The sequence below is a fragment of the Heterocephalus glaber genome, unplaced genomic scaffold (genome assembly GCF_053883595.1).
Source record: "Heterocephalus glaber isolate CG9 unplaced genomic scaffold, H.glaber_assembly_v1.0 deba00001457, whole genome shotgun sequence".
NCBI classification, from domain to species: Eukaryota; Metazoa; Chordata; class Mammalia; order Rodentia; family Bathyergidae; genus Heterocephalus; species Heterocephalus glaber.
This window is the reverse complement of record NW_028258305.1, coordinates 1,236,061-1,255,726: the sequence shown is the minus strand read 5'-3', so window position 1 is coordinate 1,255,726 and position 19,666 is coordinate 1,236,061. Positions and strand designations below refer to the sequence as shown.

At 39.9% G+C, this 19,666-nt stretch overlaps 1 protein-coding gene and 1 pseudogene across 1 annotated transcript in view; both read left to right on the top strand.

The window, feature by feature from the left end:
- Nucleotides 1-19,666, top strand: part of Plek (pleckstrin) — a 91,724-nt gene that overhangs the window by 40,672 nt on the left and 31,386 nt on the right. The gene's annotated exons all lie outside the window — the stretch shown is intronic.
- LOC147826913 (PC4 and SFRS1-interacting protein pseudogene) lies at nt 13,099-14,301 on the top strand (annotated as a pseudogene).

The window sequence follows — 19,666 nt, the reverse complement described above, 5'->3', positions numbered from 1 at the left end:
ATTACTTCAAGTAGTACATGAGTGCAGAAAAGATGTAAAAAATTAATGTGACCTAAAATATATTAGAGAAAATGTCAAAAATTCTTAATCCAGGGCCAGGGATTTGGCTCAGTGGTTTTGCTGCCTGCTGCGCAAGAGCAAATGCAAGGACCCGAGTTCGATCCCTGGTACCAAAAACAAAACAAAATAAATTCTTAATCCAATACCACAAACTAATAAATACAAAAGTTAATATTGATTCATCATTTACTATGCGCCAGGCAGTATGAGCACATCACCTATTGTGATAGCTGATTATGTCAACTTGAGTGAGAAACAGCCAACCAAACTGGGTCAGCAGAGTTCGGGGTGTGGAAGACCCACCCTAGAGAGAACTGTTGCCAGAATGGTATAAAAGGGAAACAAAGAAAGAAGAATCATTTCTGTTTCTTCAGAGGAGCTCCAGCCTTGAGGTCATCTCCTGGCTTCCAGCACAGGCCCTTCAGTCTCCTGACACGGACTTACACGGATACTAAACTGAGCCCCAGACCTTCGAGTGGATCTTTCTCATCTTCAGCACGCAGAAGCTCCTCTGCACTCTTCCACATCTGACTCTGTGGGAGGCCACCATAAGCCAATCTTGTACATTCTTTTTTTTTCAGTACCGGGGATCAAACTTGGGTCCTTGTGCTTGGGCAGCAGGCGGCAAAACCACTGAGCTAAATCCCAGGCCTCAATCTTGTAAATTCTTATGGATTTGTATATCTTGCATTAAAATCTGTTTCTCTAGTAAGCACTGACTGATACACCTATTTGCAAAATATTTGTCATCAAGAAATGATATTTGTGTTAATACTTATTAAAAATAGGTAACTTTCATTTCTCAGTTTTTAAATTTCTCGCTGATAGATGTTAAAAATAGAACTCACACAAACCAAAGCTCTTTGGGATCCTGAGTAAATTTTAAGAGTATAAAGTTGTCCTGAGACCAAAAATGTTTGGGAACCATTGCTTCCTAAACTAAGCCTCTCATCTTCCACGGGAGCAGAAAGGGGACAGTCAGTGGTTGGGTGAAAGTAGGGATGGAACTCTTCAATAACCAGACTTTAAATATATGTATTTTGCCATAGCTCACATTCTGGCTTCTCAATGATGCCTTTTCCTGCAAATAACTGAAGTTATTTTCATTACTTTTTTGGTTAGTTCATATACTTCATCAAGTCCTTTTTTCTTTTCTTTTTTTCCAACAAAAGCATATGGGTACATGCTTTCCAAGTCCTCAAACACTTGACAATGTCTTTCCGAATCTTTGAACATATATGAAAGGGTGGCTGTGAGTCTGGGAAAATTTTGTAGGTAGTTTTCTGATCATTGGTTTGGTTTCCTGTAGCTCCCATTCTCTCTTCTTTGGACTGTTGAAGTTGTAACCACATGTCAGTCAGGTTGTGGAGCTTTGCCAGGGACTCCAGAGCCACTGTTATTAAATACTTTTTCACTCTGAGGAAAATTCTAGACCAGAGTTTAGCACACATTTTCTGTAAAAGACATGGTAGCAAGTATTTTAGGCTATGTGGGTCATAATCTCAGTCAGGTCACAGCCCTGCTGTGGTAGTGTGAAAGTGGCCACAGACAGTAGGAGATGAGTGGGTGTGGCTGGGCTCCGAAGAAAACTGTATTTATGACACTGAAATGTGAAGTTTGGGCAATTGTCATGTGTCACCAAATATTATTCTTCTTTTGATTTGAAAAACCATTTAAAAATAGAAAATCATCCTTAGCTGATGGGTTCTCCCAAAACAGGTGAGGATTGAGATGTGATCCACAGGCTGTATCTTGCTGACCACATCCATTCACCATTTCCATGAGACTTGGAAAAAGGGAGACAGTTTCTACTGGTGTCAGTGAATCACCAGGCTCTTGCTGCACATTGAGACTGGGAAGGTTGGGAGAGGATTTCTTTGGTTCCTGGGCCAGTGTGCTCCTCACGTCCCTACTTCTCACTAGAGAGAGGAAACACTTCACTCCTTTCAGACCAAGTGAATGGGGATGTTTGGGTTTATATTGTTATGGTTTATATTAGATGTCCCTCCAAAGCCTCATGCACTCATAGGTGTGGCTTTTGAAAGATGACTGAATCATGGGGTTGCTATAGCTAAATGTGATATTGGAGGTTGGGGTCTGGTTGCAAGAGGTGGGTCTCTGGGGTCATGAGTTGAAAGGGTGCATTTCCCTGCCTGGCTCCCTTCTCTCTCTGTTTGCTGAATTCCACGAAGTGAGCAGCTTCCTTCTGCTCAGTCCTTCCATCACACCTTCTTGTCTTGGAGTCAGCCAACTATGGCCTAAAAACAAGAGCTAGAATTAACCTCCCTTCCTTGGATTCGTTGGTGTTGGCCCTTGAGTCCCAGTGACTAAAAAGTGACTAAGGTAGGGGGACTTTCAGATGCCCCAAAATGGTTAAAGAAAGGTAACTGTGAACAGAGATGTCCTCGCCAGGACAGAGATGAAAGAAATGCATTGGGGTAAAGCTGCATCCTGAGTGCTGGAGGCTGAGAACTTGGATTCTGGAGCTGGAAGCAGATGCTTTGTGGGATTCCTGCTGTGGTTGGCTTTAAGAGGATCCTGTCCACGGAGAACAAGTGGAGAAATGAGAGCCCCATATAGACAGCTCGTCTGAAACTCATTCCAGAGGCTGATGGAGGAGTGGTAAAGCAAATGGAAATATGACCTTTCCATGCCATGAGGATTGTTACCATCATTATCTGGTGGTTTAACCAACATGAACATTTCAGTAGAGAATGAGCCAGCCATGGTGCCTCTGCCATGCAAGTTACTCATGCCAGTTAGTGACAGAGCCATCCAGGCAAGAGTTCATCCAGGGATGGGTCTAGGTGGCCATGAACTCATGATGTACCCCAGGCTGGCCTCAAACTTGAGGCTATCCTCGTGACTCAGCCTCTCAACTACTGAGATTACAGTGTGTGCCACCACACCCAGCTGTGTACTGAGGATTTATAATCAATATCCTGAAGGGTAGAGTATATACAAATTATTTGGAATTCTTGAAATGGATTTGTTTATTCTCCTCCATCTATTCATTTATGCTATCATTTATTTAACTATTTTATACTTTAGGGCATATTCCAATACCTTCATCCCTTGGTATCCTCAAGAGACTGGTTTTAGGATACTTGGTTCCCTTATATAAAATGGTGTAGAATTTGCATTTAACCTAGGCATATCCTCTCCTGTGTATTTTAAATCATCTCTAGATTACTAATAATACCTAGTCCAATGTAAATGCTATGTAAATGGTTGATAGAATGTATTGTTTAGGGAATACTGACAGTAATAAAGGCTGTATATGTTCAGGACAGATGTATTTTTTTGGAATATTTTCAATTCACATTTGGTCGAATCTGCAGTAGTAGAACCCATAGAAATGGGGGGTGGTGCTGACTGTACTATTTTGTTTTGCTGTTCAAATGGTTCCAGCTTTGACTATTGGGTGCTCTTTCATTTGGCTTCTGTGTCTCTTTGTTCATTGAGTTTTTTTCTGTATATCCTTTTATTGATACATTTTAGGTGTACAATATAATGACATTCATCATTGGAAATATGCACCTTTACATACTCCCTTGGTTACTTTTTCCCCATACCCTGCCATCCCTTCAACCCCTCCATCCCTCCCTATTTACAAAGACTTTGTTTCTTTTTTTTCATTTTTTCATATTAATTCCATTCCCTTCCTTCCTTTCCCCTACCCCTCCCACTTCCTCTTCCTCTTTGCCCCTTTTCTTCCTACTTCACATTATCTATTATAACTTTTAGTCCTTATTTACATTTTCAGTTTCTCACACCAGAAAAACTATTTGGTATTTACACATGCATCCTATTTATTTCACTTAAGAGTATCCCCTATATGTGCATTCATTTAGCTGTAAATGTCTCTAATCTCTTGTTTTTGATGACTGAGTAGTAATCCGTTTTATAAAAAAACCACATTTTCTTTTATCCAGCCTCCAGTGGATGGGTATTTGGGCTGCTTCCAAGTTTTAGCTATTACAAACTATGCTGCTATGAAGATGGGTGCACATATATCACTATGGTATGATTCTTTTAATTCTTTGGGGAAGATCCCCAGCAGGGGAAGAGCTGGGTCAAATGGGACTTCCAGTCCTAGTTCTTTCAGGTATCTCCATGCTGATTTCCACAGTGGTTGTTGCACCAGTCTACACTCCCAGCAGCAGTGGAGCTGGGTTCCTCTTTCTCCACAGCCCCACCAGCATTTGTTGTTGGTTGATTTCATGATAGCAGCCATTCTTTCTGGAGTGAGGTAGAATCTCAGCATTGTTGTCATTTGCATCTCTCGAATGACCAGTGATGTTGAACATTTTTTCATATGTTTATTTGCCATGTCTACTTCTTTGTGTGAGAAATATCTGTTCATTTCAGATGCCCATTTTTGGATTGGGTCTTTAAATTTGGGAGGTGAGGTGTGATTTTTTAAAGTTCTTAATAGATTCTAGATAGTAGACCTTTGAGGAAAAGCAGGTGAAAATTTTTTCCCACATTGTGGGTTATCTCTTCTCACTGTTGGTAGCTTCTCTTGCTGTGCAGAAGCTTTTCAGTAAGAAGAGATCCCACTTGTTGATTGCTTGTGCTAGTTCACGGGCAACTGAGGTTTTGTTCATAAAGTCTTTCCCTACCCCAATGTCTTCAAGAGTTCTACCTAACCTCTGTTCCAGTTGGTTCAGCATTTCTTTTTTAATATTTAGATCTCTAATCCATTTAGAATTTAGTTTAGTGCATGGTGAGAGATATAGGTCTAGTTTTAGTCTTTGGCAAGTTGAAACCCAATTTTTCCAGCACCATTTATTAAAGAGGCTATCTTTCCTTCAGTGAGGGTGTTTGGCTCCTTTGTCGAAGATGAGATGGCTGAGTGTGTCTGGCATTGTTTCTGCACCTTCTAATCTGTTCCACTGGTCCCCAGGTCTGTTTCTTTGCCAGTACCATGCTGTTTTATCACAATAGCTTTGTAGTATAGTTTCAAGTTGGAGGTTGTAATATCCCCTGCCATGTCTCTGTTACCTAGAATTGCTTTTGCTATTCTGGGTCTCTTCTTGTTCCAAATGAATTTTTGGATTGTTTTCTCAAGGTCCATGAAATATGCTGCTGGGACTTTGTAGGGGACAGGGGAAGGGGACGTTACCAGAACCTCTGCAGTTAGTCCTGGTCTCCTGCGAGCCACGGCAGCACACGGCGAATTACAGGAAAGGTAGAAAAATGAGACCGAGAAGAAGCTGAGCTTTGGGTCTGATCAGTGCTGCTCTGGGCAGCAAAGACAAAAGCCCCCAGCTTACCACACCTTTTATTCAGTACATCGGGAGAAACAAATGTAACAGATGACTTGCAGAGAGTTCAATAGTTCACATTGGGATAAACAAGGTGTAACGGAAGGCTTGCAGAGAGTTCAGTACATCTCCGGCAAACAAGATGTTAATCAGTCCAAGAACAACGAGGAACTGAGCAGATGTTTGTTCTCCCAGGATGTTTCTTGTCCTGGAGAATCACAGCATCACTGGATCACTGAAGTCTCAGTTGTGACCGGAGGCCAAACTGGAGTTATTCTGTAGCTGGGCTGTAGGCAAGAGAACTAGGCTAACCAAATGATTTATCCCTAGAATTACGTAGCATTGCTCCCAACAGGACTTCGATTGAGATTGCATTGAATCTATATAGCAGTTTTGGAAATATGGCTACTTTCACGATATTAATCCTTCCTACCCAGGAGCAGGGGATGTCTGTCCATTTTCTGTTATCATCGTCAATCTTTCTTTTCAGAGTGCTATAGTTTTCAGAGAAGAGTTCTTTGATTTCTTCTGTTAGGTTGATTCCTAGGTATTTCAGTTTTTTGGATGCTATTGTGAAAGGAATTGTTTGCCCTATTTCTCTCTAAGTGAGTCTGTTATTCGTGTAGAGAAAAGCTATTGATTTTTGTGTGTTGACCTTGTATCCAGCTACTTTACTGAATTTGGCTATTAAATCTAGAAGACTTTTGGTGGAGTTCTTGAGGTCTTCTATATATGGTATCATGTCATCTGCAAATAATGACAATTTTACTTCTTCATTTCCTATCGTTATTTCTCTTATTTCTTTCTCTTGTCTAATTGCTGTGGCTAATGTTTCCAAAACTATATTGAACAGGAGTGGTGATAGTGGACATCCTTGTCTTGTTCCTGATTTGAGTGTAAAGGATTTCAGTCTTTGACCATTTAGTATGATACTGGCTGTTGGATTTTCATAGATGGCTTTTATCAGATTGAGGTAGAGACCATCTATTCCAATTTTTTGTAGGGTTTTTATCATAAATGCATATTGGATTTTGTCAAATACTTTCTCAGCATTTATTGAGATGATTATATGGTTTTTGTCCTTGGCTCTATTGATATAGTGTATTACATTGATTGATTTGCATATGGTGAACCATCCCTGCATGCCTGGGATGAATCCCACTTGGCCAGTGTGCATGATCTTCTTGATGATCTTCTGCATTCTGTTTGCCAGTATCTTATTCAGGATTTTTGCATCTATGTTCATTAGTGAGATTGGCCTATAGTTCTCTTTTTCAGTTGGGTCTTTCTCTGCTTTGGGGATCAAGGTGATGCTTGCCTCCAGGAATGAATTTGGGAGTATTGCTTCCCTTTCACTTTCATTGAAGAGTTTAAACAGTAGTGGCAGTAGTTCCTCTCTACATGTCTTATAGAATTCAGTGGTGAAGCCATCAGGACCTGGACTTTTTTTAGTTGGTAAGTATTTAATTACATTTTCAATTTCATTGATTGATATTGGGTTGTTTAGAATTTTTAGGTCTTCTTCATTCAACTTTGGTAATTCAAATGTATCTAGGAATCTGTCCATTTCTTCTGTGTTTTCCATCTTATTGGCATATAGGTTCTGGAAGTAGGTATTGATGATACTCTGGCTTTCTGCTGGGTCTGTTTTAATTTCACCCTTTTCATTCCTAATTGCATGGATTTGGGCCTTTTCTTTCCTTTTTCTGATAAAGTTGACTAAGGGTTTGCCAATATTTTTTATTCTTCCCAGTCCAGAGGAAAGAGTTTTGGGCCACTGTCTGTCCTGCCACTCCCAGCCCAGGGAAAGGACTTTTGGGCCACTGTCCATCCCACTGCTCCTGGCGCAGAGGAAGGGGCTTCTCAGCCACTGTCCCACCTCACCCAGCTCAGAGGAGGTGAACCTCATGCCACCTGATCATCAACAGCACCCCCCCCCCAGGTCGAAATGAGAAGACACGTAAATAAGTCTCAAAACCAGACTTCCAGATCACCTACAGCAACCCCAAAGGGAAATGAGATGGAACACTCTAATACTCAGCCACCTGGACACCCTGAACTGGCAACAAAAGAGGATCTGGAAAAAATGAAATCAGAAATAATTTCTCAGATAACAGCAGAGATTGTGCTCATAGTGCAAGACATGATTAATAAATCTAGAGAGGAGCTGAGGAACATGATGGAATCTCAAAACAGGAAACAAATGGAATCCATAAAACAGATGCAAATAGATTTCCAGGACATGAAAAACTCCATTGAAAGTCTACACAGCAGAATGAGCCAATGTGAGGACAGAATTTCAGATATAGAAGATAGGATTGCAATTAGTGAACAGGAAAAGAAAAATTGCTTCAAAATTGTAAAGGAACATGTGAAATCAATACAGCAGCTGCTAGATGATGCAAAGAATAACATAAGACTGATTGGAGTCAAAGAAGAAACAGGAGAGAGTGCAGATGACATAAAGAAACTCTTCACAGAAGTAATGGCAGAAAACTTCCCAAGCAGGGGAAAAGAACTTGACATACAGATAAGTGAGGCATATAGGACTCCAGCTAGCCTTGATCAAAAAAAATGTACACATAGGCATATAACTGTTAAGATTCCAGAAACTCAACAGAAGAACAAAGTTCTACAAGCAGTTAGAGAAAAGAAACAAATCACATACAAAGGAAAGCCCATCAGAATCACAGCAGACTTCTCAACACAAACCTTCAAGGCAAGAAGAGCTTGGAGTGACATAGTCCAAGTCCTAAAAGAAAACAGCCTCCAACCCAGATTGATGTACCCTGCAAAACTATCTTTCAAAATTGATGGAGAAATAAGATACTTTCATGACGAAGAGCACCTTAGGAACTTCATGAATACCAAACCAGCACTCCAAATAATTTTGCACAATATCCTAGTGTAGGGGACAGGGGAAGAGGATGTTACCAGAACCTCTGCAGTTAGTCCTGGTCTCCTGCGAGCCACGGCAGCACATGGCGAATTACAGGAAAGGTAGAAAAATGAGACTGAGAAGAAGCTGAGTTTTGGGTCTGATCAGTGCTGCTCTGGGCAGCAAAGACAAAAGCCCCCAGCTTACCACACCTTTTATTCAGTACCTCTTAACAAATGACTTGCAGAGAATTCAGTACATTGGGAGAAACAAATGTAACAAATGACTTGCAGAGAGCTCAATAGTTCACATTGGGATAAACAAGGTGTAACAGAAGGCTTGCAGAGAGTTCAGTACATCTCAGGCAAACAAGATGTTAACAGTCCAAGAACAACGAGGAACTGAGCAGATGTTTGTTCTCCCAGGATGTTTCTTGTCCTGGAGAATCACAGCATCACTGGATCACTGAAGTCTCAGTTGTGACCGGAGGCCAAACTGGAGTTATTCTGTAGCTGGGCTGTAGGCAAGAGAACTAGGCTAACCAAATGATTTTTCCCTAGAATTATGTAGCATTGCTCCCAACATCCTAGGAACAGAAATTTAGGACCACAACCCCAGGAAGCAAAGCAGAATGAATCCATCTGGCACAACAAGGAATTAAATGTAAAGGGGGAGAACCCAACAAAAAGAAAAAGTCATGACAATGAAAAGTCAATACATTACAGTTATAACCATCAGTGTTAATGGTCTCAATTCACCAATCAAAAGAAATAGACTGGCAGAATGGGTCAAGAAGCAAAATCCAACAATATGCTGCATACAAGAAACACACTTCATTCAAAAGGAAACTCATAGACTGGAAGTTAAAGGGTGGAAAACAATACTCCATGTGACGGGAACCCGAAAAAAAGCAGGAGTAGCTATCCTCTTTGCAGATCAAGAGGATTTCAAACCCACACTGATTAAGAGAAACAAAGAAGGACACTACATCCTTGTAAAGGGAACAATCCAACAGGAAGAGGTAACAGTCGTAAATATCTATGCACCAAACACTAGTGTGCCCAACTATATAAAACAAATACTAACGGACATGAAAAGTCATGTATGCACTAGTGCAATTGTAGTGGGGGAACTCAGTACCCCACTGTCACAAATAGATCAACTAGGCAAAAAATAAGTAATGAAATACTAGAACTCATTTGAACTCTTGAACAAATGAACTTAACAGATGCTTACAGAGTCTTTCACCCCACAAAATCAGAATCCACATTCTTTTCAGCTGCACATGGGTCATTCTCCAAAATGGACCACATACTTGCTCATAGAACATGTTTAAGTAAGTGAAAAGGAATTGAAGTTATCTCCTGTATATTATCAGACCATAGTGCGATGAAATTGGAGATCCATAGCAAAAGAAACTCAAAAAATTTCATAAACATGTGGAAATTGAGCAACATATTTCTGAATAACCAATGGGTCACAGAGGAAATTAAAGAAGAAATCAGACAGTTCCCTCAATTAAATGACAATGACAATACAATATATTGGAATCTATGGGACACAATGAAAGGAGTCTTACGAGGGAAATTCATAGCAGTGAATATGCATATTAGGAAAACAGAGTGAGCCCAATTAAACAACCTGATGCCGAACCTCAAGTTTCTAGAAAAAGAAGAGCATGACCAAGTCAAATAACATACAAGGAAGGAGATTATAAAGATCAGAGTAGAAATCAATGCAATGGAGACTAAGAGAATGATACAAAAAAACAATGAAGCCAAGAGTTGGTTCTTTGAAAGAATCAATAAAATTGACAAACCCTTAGCCAACCTTATCAGAAAAAGGAAAGAAAAGGCCCAAATCCATGCAATTAGGAATGAAAAGGGTGAAATGACAACAGACCCAGCAGAAATCCAGAGGATCATCAATACCTACTTCCAGAACCTATACGACAATAAGATGAAAAACATAGAAGAAATAGACAGATTCCTAGATACATTTGAATTACCAAAGTTGAATGAAGAAGACCTAAAAATTCTAAACGATCCAGTATCAACCAATGAAATTGAAAACGTAATTAAAAACTTACCAACTAAGAAAATCCTGGGCCCTGATGGCTTCACTGTTGAATTCTACAAGACATTTAGAGAGGAACTGCTGCCACTACTGTTTAAACTCTTCAATGAAAGTGAAAGGGAAGCAATACTCCCGAATTCCTGGAAGCAAGCATCACCTTGATCCCCAAAGTAGAGAAAGACCCAACCAAACAAGAGAAGTATAGGCCAATCTCACTAATGAACATAGATGCAAAAATCCTGAATAAGAAACTGGTAAATAGAATAGAGAAGATCATCAAGAAGATCATACACCCTGATCAAGTGGGATTCATCCCAGGGATGCAGGGATGGTTCAACACATGCAAATCAACCAATGTAATACACTATTTCAATAGAGCCAAGGACAAAAAACATACGATTATCCCTATAGATGCAGAAAAAGCATTTGACAAAATCCAACATGCATTTATGATAAAAACCCTACAAAAAACTGGAATAGATGGTCTCTACCTCAATCTGATAAAAGCCATCTATGAAAATCCAACAGCCAGTATCATACTAAATGGTCACAAACTGAAATCCTTCACACTCAAATCAGGAACAAGACAAGAATGTCCACTATCACCACTCCTGGTCAATATAGTTTTGGAAACATTAGCCATGGCAATTGGACAAGAGAAAGAAATAAAAGGAATAAAGATAGGTAATGAAGAAGTAAAATTGTCATTATTTGCAGATGACATGATACCATATATAGAAGACCCCAAGAACTCCACCAAAAGTCTTCTAGATTTAATAACCAAATTCGGTAAAGTAGCTGGTTACAAGGTCAACACACAAAAATCAATAGCTTTTCTCTACACGAATAACAGACTCACTTAGAGAGAAATAGGGCAAACAATTCCTTTCACAATGGCATCCAAAAAACTGAAATACCTAGGAATCCTAACAAAAGAAATCAAAGACCTCCTCTCTGAAAACTATGGCACTCTGAAAAGAGAGATTGAAGATGATATCAGAAAATGGAAGACATCCCCTGCTCCTGGGTAGGAAGGATTAATATAGTGAAAATGGCCATACTTCCAAAACTGCTATATAGATTTAATGCAATTCCAATTGAGATCCCAGCAGCATACTTCATAGACCTCGAGAAAACAATCCAAAAATTCATTTGGAACAAGAAGAGACCCAGAATAGCAAAAGCAATTCTAGGTAACAGAGACATGGCAGGGGGTATCACATTCCCCAACCTGCAACTCTACTACAAAGCTACTGTGATAAAAACAGCATGGTACTGGCAAAGAAACAGACTTGAGGACCAGTGGAACAGATTAGAAGATGCAGAAGCAATGCCAGACACACTCAGCCATCTTATCTTCAACGAGGAGCCAAACACCCTCACTGGAGGAAAGATAGCCTCTTCAATAAATGGTGCTGGAGCTTCCTTCTCCCCTCCCCCATCCTCCTCCTCCCCTTACGTTTCCCCTCCCCTTACCCTGCCCTCCCTTACCCTCCCCCACCCTCACAGCCGCCCCTCCCCCTCTACGCCCCCTCCCTCAGGTCTCCTCGCCTTAAAGGCCCTCCTGCCTTCCTGCAGGCATGGGGACACCCTGAGACGTCCTCCCTTCCTTGGCGCCCTCCAGCCCGAGGCATCCTCCCCGCTAGCGCCCAGGAGCCTGAGCTCCTCTGCGCCTTGCATCCCCTCGCCGTGTGCCTTCGCACCACTCCTGGGCTCAGGACCCCAGCCTCGCCCCTGAAACATGACTCGCGATTTCAAACCTGGAGCCCTCATCTTCGCCAAGAAGAAAGGTTACCCTCATTGGCCAGCTCGAGTTGATGAAGTTCCTGATGGGGCTGTAAAGCTGCCCACAAACAAACTGCCCCTCTTCTTCTTTTTTTGTTGTTGTTAAAATATAACTTTATTATTTTTTTCAAAAATTCATATTATCTAAAGCCAGAAAATCTCAGAATTGGAAAATGGGAGAGTGGTAGTTATGTCTGTCTGTCCGTCCGTCCATCCATCCATCTATCCATCTTTCTGTCAATCAACTCATTGTTTTCTATACTATATTTTCTTTTTAAAAAAATTTTATTGGTACATTTTAGTTATACAATTCATTTACATTTATCATTGGGTGTTTGTACCTGCACATGATGTATCTTGGTTCTTATTTTTTTCCCCATTACCTGTGCACCCTTCACCCCCTCCACCCTTACCTATTTACATAGATTTCATTTCCATTTTTTTTCTTTTCTCATAGTTTTTTCCTTTCCCTCTTTTCCTTTCCCCTTCCCCTCCCTTCATTCCTTTGTCTTTGGACCTGTTTTCCTATTTCAAATTATCAATTATTCATTTTAATCATTTTAACCCTTGTTTACACTATCAGTTTCTCACACTAGTGAAACTATTTGGTATTTACACATGTGTGTCCTATTTATTTCACTTAAGAGTATGGCCTCGACATGCATCCATTTAGCTATAAATGACTCTAGTTTTTTGTTCTTTATGGCTGAGTAGTACTCCATTTTATAAAAAAAACCCTCATTTTCTTTATCCAGTTTCCAGTTGATGGGCACTCGGGCTGCTTCCAAGCTTTAGCTATTACAAACTGTGCCGCTATGAACATGGGTGCACATATATCACTGTGGTATGATTCTTTTAATTCTTTGGGGAAGATACCCAGCAGGGGAATAGCTGGGTCATATGAGACCTCTAGTCCTAGTTCTTTGAGGTATCTCCATACTGACTTCCACAGTGGTTGCACCAGTCTGCACTCCCACCAACAATGGAGAAGGGTTTCTTTCTCCCCACAACCCCACCAGCATTTGTTATTTGTGCCCATCTTCTTTTTTGGGACTCATGAGACAGCTTTTTTAGGACCAAAGGATATATTTCCTTACTCAGAAAGTAAGGAAAAGTATGGTAAACCAAATAAACAAAAAGGTTTTAATGAAGGCTTATGGGAGATAGACAACAATCCAAAAGTGAAATTTTCAAGCCAACAGGCATCAACTAAATAGTCAAATGCATCATCTGACGTTGAAGGTGAAGAAAAAGAAACTAGTGTTTCAAAGGAAGACAGTGATCATGAAGAAAAACCAAGCAGTGAGGATATGACTAAAGCAGTTGACATAACCACTCCAAAAGCTGCCAGAAGAGGGAGAAAGAGAAAGGCAGAAAAAGTAGAAACTGAGGAGGAAGGAGTAGTGACAACAGCAATAGCATCTGTTAATCTAAAAGTGGGTCCTAAGAGAGGACAACCTGCAGCTACAGAAGTCAAGATTCCAAAACCAGGAAGCAGACCCAAAATGGTAAAACAGCCTTGTCCTTCAGAGAGTGACATGGTTGCTGAAGAAGACAAAAGTAAGAAAAAGGGGCAAGAGGAAAAACAACCTAAAAAGCAGCCTAAAAAGGATGAAGAGGGCCAGAAGGAAGAAGACAAACCAAGGAAAGAGCCAGACAAAAAAGAGGGCAAGAAAGAAGTTGAATCAAAAAGGAAAAATTTAGCTAAAACAGGGGTTACATCAACCTCTGATTCTGAAGAAGAGGGAGATGACCAAGAAGGTGAAAAGAAGAGAAAGGGTGGAAGAAACTTCCAGACTTCTCATAGGAGGAATATGCTGAAAGGCCAGCGTGAGAAGGAAGCTGCAGACCGAAAACGCTAGCAAGAGGAACAAATGGAAACTGAGCATTTTGCTCTGAAAAGCATTTCAGATGCAACTTGTGTGAAATGCATTATGCAAAATAAAGTTTATTGTATTGTATTCCCAGCCAAACAACATGTAATCTATAGTAATAAAAAATATATCTCATTTTGGGCTCAAAGCATTAATCCAGTTACTGAAAAGAGAATACAGAGCAAACAAGAGATGAAGATCTTGAGACAGAGTCATTGAACTGAATTGCCCCTTCCCCCCTTGATGGAAGAATGTTCCAGATTCTAAACTGAGGACTTCATTATTAATGGCATTGTTACTGTGTTCTGATTGTTAACAAAGTTTACTGTGAGGTACACACTACACACCAAGGTCAGCCATCATTCCTGTTAAGGTTTTTACTAAGCTTAAAATGTAGCTTTGTGTTTGAAAGTTATAACAAGCCTAGATGAAGATGGTGGTTGTACATTATTCATTTAGAAAATATAAAAATTCGTTTTGTTTTGAAGCTAGGTATTAATTGGAATAGCTCTTATACCTGAGAGTGGGGCAGCTGTGCCCTTCCTTTGACATTCCTTTGTTGTTTAATTCTTTAGAATCTTGGTGTTTTTATTCCTGAGAGATTAAGCAGTAGACTTGTTAAGAAAAAAAAATGAAACTGTAACCAAAATTTTAAAATGAAGTATTTTTTAAAAAAACCTGAAAAAAAATAAATGACGCTGGAAAAATTGGGTTTCAACTTGCCAAAGATTAAAACTAGACCTATGTCTCTCACCATGAACTAAACTAAAATCGAAATGGATTAGGTAGAACTTTTGAAGGTAGAACTCTTGAAGACATCGGTGTAGGAAAAGCTTTTATGAACAAAACCTCAGTTGCCCGTGAACTAGCACAAACAATCAACAAGTGGGATCTCTTCTTATTAAAAAGCTTCTGCACAGCAAGAGAAACCACCAGCAGTGTGAAGAGACAACCCACAATGTGGGAAAAAATCTTCACCTGCTTTTCCTCAGACAGAGGTCTACCATCTTGAATCTATAAAGAACTTAAATAGATCAGACCTCCCAAATTTAAAGACCCAATCCGAAAGTGGGCATCTGAAATGAACAGACATTTCTCAGACAAGGAAGTAGAAATAGCAAGTAAATATATGAAAAAATGTTCAACATCACTGGTCATTCGAGAGATGCAAATGAAAACAACGCTGAGCTTCCACCTCACTCCAGAAAGAATGGCTGCTATCATGAAATCAACCAACAACAAATGCTGGCGGGGCTGTGGGGAAAGAGGAACCCTGCTCCACTGCTGGTGGGAGTGTAGGCTGGTGCAACCACTGTGGAAATCAGTATGGAGATACCTCAAAGAACTAGGACTGGAAGTCCCATTTGACCCAGCTATTCCACTGCTGGGGATCTTCCCCAAAGAATTAAAAGAATCATACCACAGTGATATATGTGCACCCATCTTCATAGCAGCACAATTTGTAATACCTAAAACTTGGAAACAGCCCAAATACCCATCAACTGGAGACTGGATAAAGAAAATGTGAGGTTTTTTTTTTTATAAAATGGAGTACTACTCAGCCATAAAAAATGAGAAATTGGAGACTATTATAGTCAAATGGATGCACATTGAAGCGATACTCTTAAGTGAAATAAATAGGGCACACATGTTTAAATACCAAATAGTTTTTCTGGTGTGAGAAACTGAAAGTGTAAATAAGGACTAAAACGTATAATAGATAATGTGATATAGGAAGAAAAGGGGTAAAGTGGAGGGGAAGTGGGAGGAGCAGGGGAAAGAAAGGAAGGGAATGGAACTAATATGAGAAAATGAAAAAATGGAAATAAAATTTTTGTAAATAGAGAAGGATGGAGGGTTGAAGGGAGGGCTGGGCAAGGGTGAAAAATAACCAAGAGAGATTATGTAAAGGTGCAAATTTCCAATGAAGAATGTCATATGGTATACCTAAAATGTACCAATGATTAGAATGAATAATCAATAACGCAAAATAGGAAGAAAAGGTCCAAAGGGGTAGGGGTAGTGGGAGGGGCAAGGAGAAGGAAAAATGCTGAGAAATGCAAAAAATGGAAATAAAGTCTTTGTAAATAGGGAAGGGTGGAGGGGGTGAAGGGAGGGCAAGGAATGGGGAAAAAATATGAACCAAGATGCATCATGTAAAGGTACAAGTTCCCAATGAAAAATGTAAATGTGTTGTATACCTAAAATGTACCAATAAAAGAATTTAAGTAAAAAAAATTTATAAAAAATTTTTTGTTTATTCTTTCAAAGAACCAACTCTTGGCTTCATTGATTTTTTGGATTGTTCTCTTAGTCTCCATTGCATTGATTTTGGCCCTGATTTTTATAATTTCCTTCTTTCTATGGGCTTTGGGTTTGTCCTGCTCTTCTTTTTCTAGAAATTTGAGGTTCAGCATCAGGTTGTTTAATTGGGCTCGCTCTTTTTTCCTAATATGAGTATTCAGTGCTATGAATTTCCCTCGTAAGACTGTTTTCATTGTGTCCCATAGATTCTGACATGTTGTATTGTCACTGTCATTTAATTGAAGGGACTGCCTGATTTCTTCTTTAATTTCCTCTGTGACCCATTGGTTATTCAGAAGTGTGTTGTTCAATTTCTGACTTATTATTGTCATTTCTTCCTCTTGGATTGTTCCCTTTACAAGGATGTAGTGTCATTCTTTGTCTGTCTTAATTAGTTTGGGTTTGAAATCCACTTGATCTGCAAAGAGGATAGCTACTCCTACTGTTTTTAGGGTTCCCCTCCGCGGAGTATTGTTTTCCACCCTTTAACTTTCAGTCTCTGAGTTTCTTTTTGAATTAAGTGTGTTTCTTGTATGCACCATATTGTTGGATCTTGCTTTTGACCCATTCTGCCAGTCTATTTCTTTTCACTGGTGAGTTGAGACCATTAACTTTGATGGTTATAACTGATACATATTGAGTTATCATTGTCATGACCTTTTCTTTTTGTTTGATTCTCGCCTTTCCTTTTAGTTTATTGTTGTTCCTGGTGCATTCATTCTGCTTTGCTTCCTGGGGTTGTGATCCTCATTGTCTTTTCCTAGGATTTTGTCTAAAATTTTTTGGAGTGCTGGTGTGGTATTCACGAAGCTCCTAAGGTGCTCTTTGTCATAAAAATATCTTATTTCACCATCAATTTTGAAAGATAGTTTTGCAGGGTACATCGATCTGGGTTGGAGGCTGTTTTCCTTTAGGGCTTGAAATCCATCACTCCAAGCTCTTCTTGCCTTGATGGTTTGTGTTGAGAAGTCTGCTGTGATTCTGATGGGCTTTCCTTTGTATGTGATTTGTTTCTTTTCTCTGACTGCTTGGAGAACTTTGTTCTTCTGTTGAGTTTCTGGAATCTTAACAATTATATGCCTATGTGTAGATTGTTTTTGATCAAGGCTAGCTGGAGTCCTATATGCCTCACTTATCTGTATGTCAGTTTCTTTTCCCCTGCTTGGGAAGTTTTCTGCCATCATTTCTGTGAACAGTTTTTTTATGTCTTCTGCACACTCTCCTGTTTCTTCTTTGACTCCAATTAGTCTTATGTTATTCTTCTTTGCATCATCTAGCAGCTGCTGGTTTGATTTCTTGTGGTCCCTTACAATTTTAGAGCAATTTTTCTTTTCCTGGTCACTAATTGTGATCTTATCTTCTATACCTGAAATTCTGTCCTCACAATGGCTCATTCTGCTGTGTAGACTTTCAATGGAGTTTTCATCTCCTGGAAATCTATTTGCATCTGTTTTATGGATTCCATTTGTTTCCTATGTTGGGATTCCTTCATGTTCCTCAGCTCCTCTATTTTTTTATCTGTGTCCTCTCTAGATTTATTAATCATGTCTTGCACTATGGGCACAATCTCTGCTGTTAGGTGAGAAATTATTTCAGATTTCATTTTTTCCAAATCTTCTTTTGTTGCTAGTTCAGGGAGTCCAGGTGGTTGAGGATCAGAGTGTTTCATCTCGTTTCCTGTTGGGGTTGCTGTAGGTGATCTGGAAGTCTGGTTCTAAGGCTTATTTAAGTGTCTTCTCATTTCAATGGGGTGGGGGTGTGTGCTGCTGGCACCTGTGCGGCTCACCTCTTCTGTGCTGGGAGCTGTGGCATGCCTACCCGGAAGCCTCCTCTGGGCTGGGAGCCATGGCACATTGACCCAGACACCTCCTCTGTGCTGGGAGCTGTGGCACACTGACCTGGAAGTCTCCTCCATGCTGGAAGCCATGGCATGCCTACCTGGAAGCTTCCTCTGGGGTGGGAGCCATGGCACGTTGACTCTGTGTCCCTTTTTATAACCTATCATTGTAATTTCTTTCTTTCTTTTTTCCTTCCTTCCTTCCTTCTTTTTTTCCTTTCTTCTTTCTTTTCTTTTTTTGGGGATACTGAGGATTGAATCCAAGGCCTTCATATTGAGCTGCATTCCTAGTCCTTTTTTATTTTTTACTTTGAGACAGGGTCTTGCTAAGTTGCTAAGCTGCCCATGCTGGGCCCAAACTTGTGATCACCCTGCCTCATTCTCCCAGAGTAGTAGGATTAGAGGAATATGTCACCATACCTAGCTTATTTATTTCTTAATTTAAAATATTTTTTAGCATTTCCTTACTTTCTGGAGCACAAGATGCTAGAAGGTCACCTTATATATTTTCTCCTATAATCCTATAATTATCCATTTCTCAAAGGAGCTTGAGTTCCTTTTATTGGGAATTAGTACTAAAACTTAGAGAGCCAGGAGAGCTTGTTGCTACCAGGATGCAACAACAGGTCCTTCATATATATATTAAAATGTTTCCTTTGAAGCAAGAGTGTATATATTTTCACACTTTTATATACATAATATCATCAATAATCATTTATATGCATATAAAATATATAATAATTTCCATGTGAATTTGTGTGTCCCTTTGAAAGTGTTTGCTCAATGTGTGGGGTCAGCTCCCATCTTGACCTGAAGATACACTGGGCACCAGCTACATGCCCTCCAGTAGGTTTCAGTGAATTAGACAGTTTAGGCTTTCCTTTTGCTGGAGATAATTCTTCCCTGATCATTTCTGTAGTTCTTGTGTGCAGAGGCACTCTCTCTTTTGGATGTCTGTATACTGAAGATAGAGATATGGTCTCATTCCAGAACAAAGGACAGATTTGTTTACTGTCAAGTATATAACACCTCCCTCTGAGACAAAGTTAGTGCAGCTTTGCTTGCAGCCCATTATGCAATATTCAGGTTCCCTAAGCTCAAGGGTCCTTGATTGGGATGCAAAACCTGTGTATGCAGCATCTGCTGAGCTGCTCTACTTTGCTCTTAACAGCACTGGGGTGGGGTGGGGGTACCGGGAACCAGTGCAAAGATGCAGCTCGTTCTGTTTACTGTGCTGTGAGGAAAAAGTAATTTGTCTCATAAAAAAGCCCAGAAGTCTTGGGTCTCCTGTCAGCCTCTGTGAAACTGGCATCTTCCAGTAGGGGAAAATCCCAGACTCTACATATTTGGACACCTTTCTCTTAATTTAAGCTTAGTACTGCCACTATTCTGATCTTTCTCAGCTAAATTTTAGGTCCTTTTGAGTTATCAATGCTGAAGAATAAATTTTAAAGAAGGGTAAAATATAGTAAATTATAACTTTTTGAAAGTTTTATTTAACTCATGAAGAGGAACCAGTCAGATATCACAACTCATTCAGAAAAAGGTCAAAGACAAATTTATATGGAAGTAAAGGAATCCT